Genomic DNA, 15,909 nt, shown 5'->3' with positions numbered 1-15,909 from the left:
TTAAATGCCCAAAAACTTATGTTAGGACTTCAATGCTCAAGATTGTCATTTTACAGGTTTCTGAGACCAGTAATGTTGAAATAGTGCTTCTGTTCAAATGAAGTGAAATCTAGCCTAAAAAAGCTCAAAAGCTTGTCTCTCTATAAGAGAAAGCTGCTTCATTCAATAATCAGTGCAAATCTTGCCAAACTGAAAGATGCTTATGCCTAATGAAATACAATGTTTTTGCAATGCTGTAAAACAGTTTTTAATGTGTTAGAAGTTATATGCACAAAAACATATGTTAGGACTTCAATGCTCAAGATTGTCAGTTTACAGGCTTCTGAGACCAGTAATGTTAAAATAGTGCTTCTGTTCAAATGAAGTGAAATCTAGCCTAAATAAGCTCAAAAGCTTGTCTCTCTGTAAGAGAAAGCTGCTTCATTCAATATTCATTGCAAATCTTGCCAAACTGAAAGATGCTTATGCCTTATGAAATAAAATGTTTTTGCAATGCTGTAAGACAGTTTTTAATGTGTTAGAAGTAATATGCACAAAAACTTATGTTAGGACTTCAATGCTCAAGATTGTCATTTTACAGGTTTCTGAGACCAGTAATGTTGAAATAGTGCTTCTGTTCAAATGAAGTGAAATCTAGCCCAAAACTCTCAAAAGCTTGTCTCTCTATGAGAGAAAGCTGCTTCATTCAATATTCAGTGCAAATGTTGCCAAACTGAAAGATGCTTATGCCTTATGAAATACAATGTTTTTGCAATGCTGTAAGACAGGTTTTAATGTGTTAGAAGTTAAATGCCCAAAAACTTATGTTAGGACTTCAATGCTCAAGATTGTCATTTTACAGGTTTCTGAGACCAGTAATGTTGAAATAGTGCTTCTGTTCAAATGAAGTGAAATCTAGCCCAAATCTGCTCAAAAGCTTGTCTCTCTATGAGAGAAAGCTGCTTCATTCAATATTCAGTGCAAATCTTGCCAAACTGAAAGATGCTTATGCCTAATGAAATACAATGTTTTTGCAATGCTGTAAGACAGTTTTTAATGTGTTAGAAGTTATATGCACAAAAACATATGTTAGGACTTCAATGCTCAAGATTGTAAGTTTACAGGTTTCTGAGACCAGTAATGTTAAAATAGTGCTTTTGTTCAAATGAAGTGAAATCTAGCCTAAATAAGCTCAAAAGCTTGTCTCTCTATAAGAGAAAGCTGCTTCATTCAATAATCAGTGCAAATCTTGCCAAACTGAAAGATGCTTATGCCTTATGAAATACAATGTTTTTGCAATGCTGTAAGACAGTTTTTAATGTGTTAGAAGTTATATGCACAAAAACTTATGTTAGGACTTCAAATGCTCAAGATTGTCAGTTTACAGGTTTCTGAGACCAGTAATGTTGAAATAGTGCTTCTGTTCAAATGAAGTGAAATCTAGCCCAAATCTGCTCAAAAGCTTGTCTCTCTATGAGAGAAAGCTGCTTCATTCAATATTCAGTGCAAATCTTGCCAAACTGAAAGATGCTTATGCCTTATGAAATACAATGTTTTTGCAATGCTGTAAGAAAGTTTTTAATGTGTTAGAAGTTATATGCACAATAACATATGTTAGGACTTCAATGCTCAAGATTGTAAGTTTACAGGTTTCTGAGACCAGTAATGTTAAAATAGTGCTTTTGTTCAAATGAAGTGAAATCTAGCCTAAATAAGCTCAAAAGCTTGTCTCTCTATAAGAGAAAGCTGCTTCATTCAATAATCAGTGCAAATCTTGCCAAACTGAAAGATGCTTATGCCTAATGAAATACAATGTTTTTGCAATGCTGTAAGACAGTTTTTAATGTGTTAGAAGTTATATGCACAAAAACATATGTTAGGACTTCAATGCTCAAGATTGTAAGTTTACAGGTTTCTGAGACCAGTAATGTTAAAATAGTGCTTCTGTTCAAATGAAGTGAAATCTAGCCTAAATAAGCTCAAAAGCTTGTCTCTCTATAAGAGAAAGCTGCTTCATTCAATATTCATTGCAAATCTTGCCAAACTGAAAGATGCTTATGCCTTATGAAATACAATGTTTTTGCAATGCTGTAAGACAGTTTTTAATGTGTTAGAAGTTATATGCACAAAAACATATGTTAGGACTTCAATGCTCAAGATTGTTAGTTTACAGGTTTCTGAGACCAGTAATGTTAAAATAGTGCTTTTGTTCAAATGAAGTGAAATCTAGCATAAATAAGCTCAAAAGCTTGTCTCTCTATAAGAAAAAGCTGCTTCATTCAATAATCAGTGCAAATCTTGCCAAACTGAAAGATGCTTATGCCTTATGAAATACAATGTTTTTGCAATGCTGTAAGACAGTTTTTAATGTGTTAGAAGTTATATGCACAAAAACATATGTTAGTAGTTCAAATGCTCAAGATTGTCAGTTTACAGGTTTCTGAGACCAGTAATGTTGAAATAGTGCTTCTGTTCAAATGAAGTGAACTTTAGCCCAAATCTGCTCAAAAGCTTGTCTCTCTATAAGAAAAAGCTGCTTCATTCAATAATCAGTGCAATTCTTGCCAAACTGAAAGATGCTTATGCCTAATGAAATACAATGTTTTTGCAATGCTGTAAGACAGTTTTTAATGTGTTAGAAGTTATATGCACAAAAACATATGTTAGGACTTCAATGCTCAAGATTGTTAGTTTACAGGTTTCTGAGACCAGTAATGTTGAAATAGTGCTTCTGTTCAAATGAATTGAAATCTAGCCCAAATCTGCTCAAAAGCTTGTCTCTCTATGAGAGAAAGCTGCTTCATTCAATATTCAGTGCAAATGTTGCTAAACTGAAAGATGCTTATGCCTTATGAAATACAATGTTTTTGCAATGCTGTAAGACAGTTTTTAATGTGTTAGAAGTTAAATGCCCAAAAACTTATGTTAGGACTTCAATGCTCAAGATTGTCATTTTACAGGTTTCTGAGACCAGTAATGTTGAAATAGTGCTTCTGTTCAAATGAAGTGAAATCTAGCCTAAATAAACTCAAAAGAATGTCTCTCTATAAGAGAAAGCTGCTTCATTCAATAATCAGTGCAAATCTTCCAAACTGAAAGATGCTTATGCCTTATGAAATACAATGTTTTTGCAATGCTGTAAGACAGTTTTTAATGTGTTAGAAGTTATATGCACAAAAACATATGTTAGGACTTCAATGCTCAAGATTGTTAGTTTACAGGTTTCTGAGACCAGTAATGTTAAAATAGTGCTTCTGTTCAAATGAAGTGAAATCTAGCATAAATAAGCTCAAAAGCTTGTCTCTCTATAAGAAAAAGCTGCTTCATTCAATAATCAGTGCAAATCTTGCCAAACTGAAAGATGCTTATGCCTTATGAAATACAATGTTTTTGCAATGCTGTAAGACAGTTTTTAATGTGTTAGAAGTTATATGCACAAAAACATATGTTAGGACTTCAAATGCTCAAGATTGTCAGTTTACAGGTTTCTGAGACCAGTAATGTTGAAATAGTGCTTCTGTTCAAATGAAGTGAACTTTAGCCCAAATCTGCTCAAAAGCTTGTCTCTCTATAAGAAAAAGCTGCTTCATTCAATAATCAGTGCAAATCTTGCCAAACTGAAAGATGCTTATGCCTAATTAAATACAATGTTTTTGCAATGCTGTAAGACAGTTTTTAATGTGTTTGAAGTTATATGCACAAAAACATATGTTAGGACTTCAATGCTCAAGATTGTAAGTTTACAGGTTTCTGAGACCAGTAATGTTGAAATAGTGCTTCTGTTCAAATGAAGTGCAATCTAGCATAAATAAGCTCAAAAGCTTGTCTCTCTATGAGAGAAAGCTGCTTCATTCAATATTCAGTGCAAATCTTGCCAAACTGAAAGATGCTTATGCCTAATGAAATACAATGTTTTTCCAATGCTGTAAGACAGTTTTTAATGTGTTAGAAGTTATATGCACAAAAACATATGTTAGGACTTCAATGCTCAAGATTGTAAGTTTACAGGTTTCTGAGACCAGTAATGTTAAAATTAGTGCTTTTGTTCAAATGAAGTGAAATCTAGCTTAAATAAGCTCAAAAGCTTGTCTCTCTATAAGAGAAAGCTGCTTCAATCAATAATCAGTGCAAATCTTGCCAAACTGAAAGATGCTTATGCCTTATGAAATACAATGTTTTTGCAATGCTGTAAAACAGTTTTTAATGTGTTAGAAGTTATATGCACAAAAACATATGTTAGGACTTCAATGCTCAAGATTGTCAGTTTACAGGCTTCTGAGACCAGTAATGTTAAAATAGTGCTTCTGTTCAAATGAAGTGAAATCTAGCCTAAATAAGCTCAAAAGCTTGTCTCTCTGTAAGAGAAAGCTGCTTCATTCAATATTCATTGCAAATCTTGCCAAACTGAAAGATGCTTATGCCTTATGAAATAAAATGTTTTTGCAATGCTGTAAGACAGTTTTTAATGTGTTAGAAGTAATATGCACAAAAACTTATGTTAGGACTTCAATGCTCAAGATTGTCATTTTACAGGTTTCTGAGACCAGTAATGTTGAAATAGTGCTTCTGTTCAAATGAAGTGAAATCTAGCCCAAATCTGCTCAAAAGCTTGTCTCTCTATGAGAGAAAGCTGCTTCATTCAATATTCAGTGCAAATGTTGCCAAACTGAAAGATGCTTATGCCTTATGAAATACAATGTTTTTGCAATGCTGTAAAACAGTTTTTAATGTGTTAGAAGTTATATGCCCAAAAACTTATGTTAGGACTTCAATGCTCAAGATTGTCATTTTACAGGTTTCTGAGACCAGGAATGTTGAAATAGTGCTTCTTTTCAAATGAAGTGAAATCTAGCCCAAATCTGCTCAAAAGCTTGTTTCAATTTGAGATAGAGCTGCTTCATTCAATGTTCAGTGCAATTCTTGCCAAACTGAAAGATGCTTATGTCTTATGAAATACAATTATTTCTGCAATGAAGTGAGACAGTTTTTAATGTGTTAGAAGTTATATGCACAAAAACATATGTTAGGACTTCAATGCTCAAGATTGTAAGTTTACAGGTTTCTGAGACCAGTAATGTTGAAATAGTGCTTTTGTTCAAATGAAGTGAAATCTAGCCTAAATAAGCTCAAAAGCTTGTCTCTCTATAAGAGAAAGCTGCTTCATTCAATAATCAGTGCAAATCTTGCCAAACTGAAAGATGCTTATGCCTTATGAAATACAATGTTTTTGCAATGCTGTAAGACAGTTTTTAATGTGTTAGAAGTTATATGCACAAAAACTTATGTTAGGACTTCAAATGCTCAAGATTGTCAGTTTACAGGTTTCTGAGACCAGTAATGTTGAAATAGTGCTTCTGTTCAAATGAAGTGAAATCTAGCCCAAATCTGCTCAAAAGCTTGTCTCTCTATGAGAGAAAGCTGCTTCATTCAATATTCAGTGCAAATCTTGCCAAACTGAAAGATGCTTATGCTTAATGAAATACAATGTTCTTGCAATGCTGTAAGACAGTTTTTAATGTGTTAGAAGTTATATGCACAAAAACATATGTTAGGACTTCAATGCTCAAGATTGTCATTTTACAGGTTTCTGAGACCAGTAATGTTGAAATAGTGCTTCTGTTCAAATGAAGTGAAATCTAGCCCAAATCTGCTCAAAAGCTTGTCTCTCTATGAGAGAAAGCTGCTTCATTCAATATTCAGTGCAAATGTTGCCAAACTGAAAGATGCTTATGCCTTATGAAATACAATGTTTTTGCAATGCTGTAAAACAGTTTTTAATGTGTTAGAAGTTATATGCCCAAAAACTTATGTTAGGACTTCAATGCTCAAGATTGTCATTTTACAGGTTTCTGAGACCAGGAATGTTGAAATAGTGCTTCTTTTCAAATGAAGTGAAATCTAGCCCAAATCTGCTCAAAAGCTTGTTTCAATTTGAGATAGAGCTGCTTCATTCAATGTTCAGTGCAATTCTTGCCAAACTGAAAGATGCTTATGTCTTATGAAATACAATTATTTCTGCAATGAAGTGAGACAGTTTTTAATGTGTTAGAAGTTATATGCACAAAAACATATGTTAGGACTTCAATGCTCAAGATTGTAAGTTTACAGGTTTCTGAGACCAGTAATGTTGAAATAGTGCTTTTGTTCAAATGAAGTGAAATCTAGCCTAAATAAGCTCAAAAGCTTGTCTCTCTATAAGAGAAAGCTGCTTCATTCAATAATCAGTGCAAATCTTGCCAAACTGAAAGATGCTTATGCCTTATGAAATACAATGTTTTTGCAATGCTGTAAGACAGTTGTTTAATGTGTTAGAAGTTATATGCACAAAAACTTATGTTAGGACTTCAAATGCTCAAGATTGTCAGTTTACAGGTTTCTGAGACCAGTAATGTTGAAATAGTGCTTCTGTTCAAATGAAGTGAAATCTAGCCCAAATCTGCTCAAAAGCTTGTCTCTCTATGAGAGAAAGCTGCTTCATTCAATATTCAGTGCAAATCTTGCCAAACTGAAAGATGCTTATGCTTAATGAAATACAATGTTCTTGCAATGCTGTAAGACAGTTTTTAATGTGTTAGAAGTTATATGCACAAAAACATATGTTAGGACTTCAATGCTCAAGATTGTCATTTTACAGGTTTCTGAGACCAGTAATGTTGAAATAGTGCTTCTGTTCAAATGAAGTGAAATCTAGCCCAAATCTGCTCAAAAGCTTGTCTCTCTATGAGAGAAAGCTGCTTCATTCAATATTCAGTGCAAATCTTGCCAAACTGAAAGATGCTTATGCCTTATGAAATACAATGTTTTTGCAATGCTGTAAAACAGTTTTTAATGTGTTAGAAGTTATATGCACAAAAACTTATGTTAGGACTTCAATGCTCAAGATTGTCATTTTACAGGTTTCTGAGACCAGGAATGTTGAAATAGTGCTTCTTTTCAAATGAAGTGAAATCTAGCCCAAATCTGCTCAAAAGCTTGTTTCAATTTGAGATAGAGCTGCTTCATTCAATGTTCAGTGCAATTCTTGCCAAACTGAAAGATGCTTATGTCTTATGAAATACAATTATTTCTGCAATGAAGTGAGACAGTTTTTAATGTGTTAGAAGTTATATGCACAAAAACATATGTTAGGACTTCAATGCTCAAGATTGTAAGTTTACAGGTTTCTGAGACCAGTAATGTTGAAATAGTGCTTTTGTTCAAATGAAGTGAAATCTAGCCTAAATAAGCTCAAAAGCTTGTCTCTCTATAAGAGAAAGCTGCTTCATTCAATAATCAGTGCAAATCTTGCCAAACTGAAAGATGCTTATGCCTTATGAAATACAATGTTTTTGCAATGCTGTAAGACAGTTTTTAATGTGTTAGAAGTTATATGCACAAAAACTTATGTTAGGACTTCAAATGCTCAAGATTGTCAGTTTACAGGTTTCTGAGACCAGTAATGTTGAAATAGTGCTTCTGTTCAAATGAAGTGAAATCTAGCCCAAATCTGCTCAAAAGCTTGTCTCTCTATGAGAGAAAGCTGCTTCATTCAATATTCAGTGCAAATCTTGCCAAACTGAAAGATGCTTATGCTTAATGAAATACAATGTTCTTGCAATGCTGTAAGACAGTTTTTAATGTGTTAGAAGTTATATGCACAAAAACATATGTTAGGACTTCAAATGCTCAAGATTGTAAGTTTACAGGTTTCTGAGACCAGTAATGTTAAAATAGTGCTTTTGTTCAAATGAAGTGAAATCTAGCATAAATAAGCTCAAAAGCTTGTCTCTCTATAAGAAAAAGCTGCTTCATTCAATAATCAGTGCAAATCTTGCCAAACTGAAAGATGCTTATGCCTTATGAAATACAATGTTTTTGCAATGCTGTAAGACAGTTTTTAATGTGTTAGAAGTTATATGCACAAAAACATATGTTAGTCCTTCAAATGCTCAAGATTGTCAGTTTACAGGTTTCTGAGACCAGTAATGTTGAAATAGTGCTTCTGTTCAAATGAAGTGAACTTTAGCCCAAATCTGCTCAAAAGCTTGTCTCTCTATAAGAAAAAGCTGCTTCATTCAATAATCAGTGCAAATCTTGCCAAACTGAAAGATGCTTATGCCTAATGAAATACAATGTTTTTGCAATGCTGTAAGACAGTTTTTAATGTGTTAGAAGTTATATGCACAAAAACATATGTTAGGACTTCAATGCTCAAGATTGTAAGTTTACAGGTTTCTGAGACCAGTAATGTTGAAATAGTGCTTCTGTTCAAATGAAGTGAAATCTAGCATAAATAAGCTCAAAAGCTTGTCTCTCTATAAGAAAAAGCTGCTTCATTCAATAATCAGTGCAATTCTTGCCAAACTGAAAGATGCTTATGCCTAATGAAATACAATGTTTTTCCAATGCTGTAAGACAGTTTTTAATGTGTTAGAAGTTATATGCACAAAAACATATGTTAGGACTTCAATGCTCAAGATTGTAAGTTTACAGGTTTCTGAGACCAGTAATGTTAAAATAGTGCTTTTGTTCAAATGAAGTGAAATCTAGCCTAAATAAGCTCAAAAGCTTGTCTCTCTATAAGAGAAAGCTGCTTCATTCAATAATCAGTGCAAATCTTTCCAAACTGAAAGATGCTTATGCCTTATGAAATACAATGTTTTTGCAATGCTGTAAAACAGTTTTTAATGTGTTAGAAGTTATATGCACAAAAACATATGTTAGGACTTCAATGCTCAAGATTGTCAGTTTACAGGCTTCTGAGACCAGTAATGTTAAAATAGTGCTTCTGTTCAAATGAAGTGAAATCTAGCCTAAATAAGCTCAAAAGCTTGTCTCTCTGTAAGAGAAAGCTGCTTCATTCAATATTCATTGCAAATCTTGCCAAACTGAAAGATGCTTATGCCTTATGAAATAAAATGTTTTTGCAATGCTGTAAGACAGTTTTTAATGTGTTAGAAGTAATATGCACAAAAACTTATGTTAGGACTTCAATGCTCAAGATTGTCATTTTACAGGTTTCTGAGACCAGTAATGTTGAAATAGTGCTTCTGTTCAAATGAAGTGAAATCTAGCCCAAATCTGCTCAAAAGCTTGTCTCTCTATGAGAGAAAGCTGCTTCATTCAATATTCAGTGCAAATGTTGCCAAACTGAAAGATGCTTATGCCTTATGAAATACAATGTTTTTGCAATGCTGTAAGACAGGTTTTAATGTGTTAGAAGTTAAATGCCCAAAAACTTATGTTAGGACTTCAATGCTCAAGATTGTCAGTTTACAGGCTTCTGAGACCAGTAATGTTAAAATAGTGCTTCTGTTCAAATGAAGTGAAATCTAGCCTAAATAAGCTCAAAAGCTTGTCTCTCTGTAAGAGAAAGCTGCTTCATTCAATATTCATTGCAAATCTTGCCAAACTGAAAGATGCTTATGCCTTATGAAATAAAATGTTTTTGCAATGCTGTAAGACAGTTTTTAATGTGTTAGAAGTAATATGCACAAAAACTTATGTTAGGACTTCAATGCTCAAGATTGTCATTTTACAGGTTTCTGAGACCAGTAATGTTGAAATAGTGCTTCTGTTCAAATGAAGTGAACTTTAGCCCAAATCTGCTCAAAAGCTTGTCTCTCTATAAGAAAAAGCTGCTTCATTCAATAATCAGTGCAAATCTTGCCAAACTGAAAGATGCTTATGCCTAATTAAATACAATGTTTTTGCAATGCTGTAAGACAGTTTTTAATGTGTTTGAAGTTATATGCACAAAAACATATGTTAGGACTTCAATGCTCAAGATTGTAAGTTTACAGGTTTCTGAGACCAGTAATGTTGAAATAGTGCTTCTGTTCAAATGAAGTGCAATCTAGCATAAATAAGCTCAAAAGCTTGTCTCTCTATGAGAGAAAGCTGCTTCATTCAATATTCAGTGCAAATCTTGCCAAACTGAAAGATGCTTATGCCTAATGAAATACAATGTTTTTCCAATGCTGTAAGACAGTTTTTAATGTGTTAGAAGTTATATGCACAAAAACATATGTTAGGACTTCAATGCTCAAGATTGTCAGTTTACAGGCTTCTGAGACCAGTAATGTTAAAATAGTGCTTCTGTTCAAATGAAGTGAAATCTAGCCTAAATAAGCTCAAAAGCTTGTCTCTCTATAAGAGAAAGCTGCTTCATTCAATATTCATTGCAAATCTTGCCAAACTGAAAGATGCTTATGCCTTATGAAATAAAATGTTTTTGCAATGCTGTAAGACAGTTTTTAATGTGTTAGAAGTAATATGCACAAAAACTTATGTTAGGACTTCAATGCTCAAGATTGTCATTTTACAGGTTTCTGAGACCAGTAATGTTGAAATAGTGCTTCTGTTCAAATGAAGTGAAATCTAGCCCAAATCTGCTCAAAAGCTTGTCTCTCTATGAGAGAAAGCTGCTTCATTCAATATTCAGTGCAAATGTTGCCAAACTGAAAGATGCTTATGCCTTATGAAATACAATGTTTTTGCAATGCTGTAAGACAGGTTTTAATGTGTTAGAAGTTAAATGCCCAAAAACTTATGTTAGGACTTCAATGCTCAAGATTGTCATTTTACAGGTTTCTGAGACCAGTAATGTTGAAATAGTGCTTCTGTTCAAATGAAGTGAAATCTAGCCCAAATCTGCTCAAAAGCTTGTTTCAATTTGAGACAGAGCTGCTTCATTCAATGTTCAGTGCAATTCTTGCCAAACTGAAAGATGCTTATGTCTTATGAAATACAATTATTTCTGCAATGAAGTGAGACAGTTTTTAATGTGTTAGAAGTTATATGCACAAAAACATATGTTAGGACTTCAATGCTCAAGATTGTAAGTTTACAGGTTTCTGAGACCAGTAATGTTGAAATAGTGCTTTTGTTCAAATGAAGTGAAATCTAGCCTAAATAAGCTCAAAAGCTTGTCTCTCTATAAGAGAAAGCTGCTTCATTCAATAATCAGTGCAAATCTTGCCAAACTGAAAGATGCTTATGCCTTATGAAATACAATGTTTTTGCAATGCTGTAAGACAGTTTTTAATGTGTTAGAAGTTATATGCACAAAAACTTATGTTAGGACTTCAAATGCTCAAGATTGTCAGTTTACAGGTTTCTGAGACCAGTAATGTTGAAATAGTGCTTCTGTTCAAATGAAGTGAAATCTAGCCCAAATCTGCTCAAAAGCTTGTCTCTCTATGAGAGAAAGCTGCTTCATTCAATATTCAGTGCAAATCTTGCCAAACTGAAAGATGCTTATGCTTAATGAAATACAATGTTCTTGCAATGCTGTAAGACAGTTTTTAATGTGTTAGAAGTTATATGCACAAAAACATATGTTAGGACTTCAATGCTCAAGATTGTAAGTTTACAGGTTTCTGAGACCAGTAATGTTAAAATAGTGCTTTTGTTCAAATGAAGTGAAATCTAGCATAAATAAGCTCAAAAGCTTGTCTCTCTATAAGAAAAAGCTGCTTCATTCAATAATCAGTGCAAATCTTGCCAAACTGAAAGATGCTTATGCCTTATGAAATACAATGTTTTTGCAATGCTGTAAGACAGTTTTTAATGTGTTAGAAGTTAAATGCCCAAAAACTTATGTTAGGACTTCAATGCTCAAGATTGTCATTTTACAGGTTTCTGAGACCAGTAATGTTGAAATAGTGCTTCTGTTCAAATGAAGTGAAATCTAGCCTAAAAAAGCTCAAAAGCTTGTCTCTCTATAAGAGAAAGCTGCTTCATTCAATAATCAGTGCAAATCTTGCCAAACTGAAAGATGCTTATGCCTAATGAAATACAATGTTTTTGCAATGCTGTAAAACAGTTTTTAATGTGTTAGAAGTTATATGCACAAAAACATATGTTAGGACTTCAATGCTCAAGATTGTCAGTTTACAGGCTTCTGAGACCAGTAATGTTAAAATAGTGCTTCTGTTCAAATGAAGTGAAATCTAGCCTAAATAAGCTCAAAAGCTTGTCTCTCTGTAAGAGAAAGCTGCTTCATTCAATATTCATTGCAAATCTTGCCAAACTGAAAGATGCTTATGCCTTATGAAATAAAATGTTTTTGCAATGCTGTAAGACAGTTTTTAATGTGTTAGAAGTAATATGCACAAAAACTTATGTTAGGACTTCAATGCTCAAGATTGTCATTTTACAGGTTTCTGAGACCAGTAATGTTGAAATAGTGCTTCTGTTCAAATGAAGTGAAATCTAGCCCAAAACTCTCAAAAGCTTGTCTCTCTATGAGAGAAAGCTGCTTCATTCAATATTCAGTGCAAATGTTGCCAAACTGAAAGATGCTTATGCCTTATGAAATACAATGTTTTTGCAATGCTGTAAGACAGGTTTTAATGTGTTAGAAGTTAAATGCCCAAAAACTTATGTTAGGACTTCAATGCTCAAGATTGTCATTTTACAGGTTTCTGAGACCAGTAATGTTGAAATAGTGCTTCTGTTCAAATGAAGTGAAATCTAGCCCAAATCTGCTCAAAAGCTTGTTTCAATGTGAGATAGAGCTGCTTCATTCAATGTTCAGTGCAATTCTTGCCAAACTGAAAGATGCTTATGTCTTATGAAATAAAATTATTTCTGCAATGAAGTGAGACAGTTTTTAATGTGTTAGAAGTTATATGCACAAAAACATATGTTAGGACTTCAATGCTCAAGATTGTAAGTTTACAGGTTTCTGAGACCAGTAATGTTGAAATAGTGCTTTTGTTCAAATGAAGTGAAATCTAGCCTAAATAAGCTCAAAAGCTTGTCTCTCTATAAGAGAAAGCTGCTTCATTCAATAATCAGTGCAAATCTTGCCAAACTGAAAGATGCTTATGCCTTATGAAATACAATGTTTTTGCAATGCTGTAAGACAGTTTTTAATGTGTTAGAAGTTATATGCACAAAAACTTATGTTAGGACTTCAAATGCTCAAGATTGTCAGTTTACAGGTTTCTGAGACCAGTAATGTTGAAATAGTGCTTCTGTTCAAATGAAGTGAAATCTAGCCCAAATCTGCTCAAAAGCTTGTCTCTCTATGAGAGAAAGCTGCTTCATTCAATATTCAGTGCAAATCTTGCCAAACTGAAAGATGCTTATGCCTTATGAAATACAATGTTTTTGCAATGCTGTAAGAAAGTTTTTAATGTGTTAGAAGTTATATGCACAATAACATATGTTAGGACTTCAATGCTCAAGATTGTAAGTTTACAGGTTTCTGAGACCAGTAATGTTAAAATAGTGCTTTTGTTCAAATGAAGTGAAATCTAGCCTAAATAAGCTCAAAAGCTTGTCTCTCTATAAGAGAAAGCTGCTTCATTCAATAATCAGTGCAAATCTTGCCAAACTGAAAGATGCTTATGCCTAATGAAATACAATGTTTTTGCAATGCTGTAAGACAGTTTTTAATGTGTTAGAAGTTATATGCACAAAAACATATGTTAGGACTTCAATGCTCAAGATTGTAAGTTTACAGGTTTCTGAGACCAGTAATGTTAAAATAGTGCTTCTGTTCAAATGAAGTGAAATCTAGCCTAAATAAGCTCAAAAGCTTGTCTCTCTATAAGAGAAAGCTGCTTCATTCAATATTCATTGCAAATCTTGCCAAACTGAAAGATGCTTATGCCTTATGAAATACAATGTTTTTGCAATGCTGTAAGACAGTTTTTAATGTGTTAGAAGTTATATGCACAAAAACATATGTTAGGACTTCAATGCTCAAGATTGTTAGTTTACAGGTTTCTGAGACCAGTAATGTTAAAATAGTGCTTTTGTTCAAATGAAGTGAAATCTAGCATAAATAAGCTCAAAAGCTTGTCTCTCTATAAGAAAAAGCTGCTTCATTCAATAATCAGTGCAAATCTTGCCAAACTGAAAGATGCTTATGCCTTATGAAATACAATGTTTTTGCAATGCTGTAAGACAGTTTTTAATGTGTTAGAAGTTATATGCACAAAAACATATGTTAGTAGTTCAAATGCTCAAGATTGTCAGTTTACAGGTTTCTGAGACCAGTAATGTTGAAATAGTGCTTCTGTTCAAATGAAGTGAACTTTAGCCCAAATCTGCTCAAAAGCTTGTCTCTCTATAAGAAAAAGCTGCTTCATTCAATAATCAGTGCAATTCTTGCCAAACTGAAAGATGCTTATGCCTAATGAAATACAATGTTTTTGCAATGCTGTAAGACAGTTTTTAATGTGTTAGAAGTTATATGCACAAAAACATATGTTAGGACTTCAATGCTCAAGATTGTTAGTTTACAGGTTTCTGAGACCAGTAATGTTGAAATAGTGCTTCTGTTCAAATGAATTGAAATCTAGCCCAAATCTGCTCAAAAGCTTGTCTCTCTATGAGAGAAAGCTGCTTCATTCAATATTCAGTGCAAATGTTGCTAAACTGAAAGATGCTTATGCCTTATGAAATACAATGTTTTTGCAATGCTGTAAGACAGTTTTTAATGTGTTAGAAGTTAAATGCCCAAAAACTTATGTTAGGACTTCAATGCTCAAGATTGTCATTTTACAGGTTTCTGAGACCAGTAATGTTGAAATAGTGCTTCTGTTCAAATGAAGTGAAATCTAGCCTAAATAAACTCAAAAGAATGTCTCTCTATAAGAGAAAGCTGCTTCATTCAATAATCAGTGCAAATCTTCCAAACTGAAAGATGCTTATGCCTTATGAAATACAATGTTTTTGCAATGCTGTAAGACAGTTTTTAATGTGTTAGAAGTTATATGCACAAAAACATATGTTAGGACTTCAATGCTCAAGATTGTTAGTTTACAGGTTTCTGAGACCAGTAATGTTAAAATAGTGCTTCTGTTCAAATGAAGTGAAATCTAGCATAAATAAGCTCAAAAGCTTGTCTCTCTATAAGAAAAAGCTGCTTCATTCAATAATCAGTGCAAATCTTGCCAAACTGAAAGATGCTTATGCCTTATGAAATACAATGTTTTTGCAATGCTGTAAGACAGTTTTTAATGTGTTAGAAGTTATATGCACAAAAACATATGTTAGGACTTCAAATGCTCAAGATTGTCAGTTTACAGGTTTCTGAGACCAGTAATGTTGAAATAGTGCTTCTGTTCAAATGAAGTGAACTTTAGCCCAAATCTGCTCAAAAGCTTGTCTCTCTATAAGAAAAAGCTGCTTCATTCAATAATCAGTGCAAATCTTGCCAAACTGAAAGATGCTTATGCCTAATTAAATACAATGTTTTTGCAATGCTGTAAGACAGTTTTTAATGTGTTTGAAGTTATATGCACAAAAACATATGTTAGGACTTCAATGCTCAAGATTGTAAGTTTACAGGTTTCTGAGACCAGTAATGTTGAAATAGTGCTTCTGTTCAAATGAAGTGCAATCTAGCATAAATAAGCTCAAAAGCTTGTCTCTCTATGAGAGAAAGCTGCTTCATTCAATATTCAGTGCAAATCTTGCCAAACTGAAAGATGCTTATGCCTAATGAAATACAATGTTTTTCCAATGCTGTAAGACAGTTTTTAATGTGTTAGAAGTTATATGCACAAAAACATATGTTAGGACTTCAATGCTCAAGATTGTAAGTTTACAGGTTTCTGAGACCAGTAATGTTAAAATAGTGCTTTTGTTCAAATGAAGTGAAATCTAGCTTAAATAAGCTCAAAAGCTTGTCTCTCTATAAGAGAAAGCTGCTTCAATCAATAATCAGTGCAAATCTTGCCAAACTGAAAGATGCTTATGCCTTATGAAATACAATGTTTTTGCAATGCTGTAAAACAGTTTTTAATGTGTTAGAAGTTATATGCACAAAAACATATGTTAGGACTTCAATGCTCAAGATTGTCAGTTTACAGGCTTCTGAGACCAGTAATGTTAAAATAGTGCTTCTGTTCAAATGAAGTGAAATCTAGCCTAAATAAGCTCAAAAGCTTGTCTCTCTGTAAGAGAAAGCTGCTTCATTCAATATTCATT

This window comes from Carassius carassius, chromosome 15, assembly GCF_963082965.1.
Source record: "Carassius carassius chromosome 15, fCarCar2.1, whole genome shotgun sequence".
In the NCBI taxonomy this organism is placed as follows: Eukaryota; Metazoa; Chordata; class Actinopteri; order Cypriniformes; family Cyprinidae; genus Carassius; species Carassius carassius.
This window is presented reverse-complemented; position numbering follows the sequence as displayed.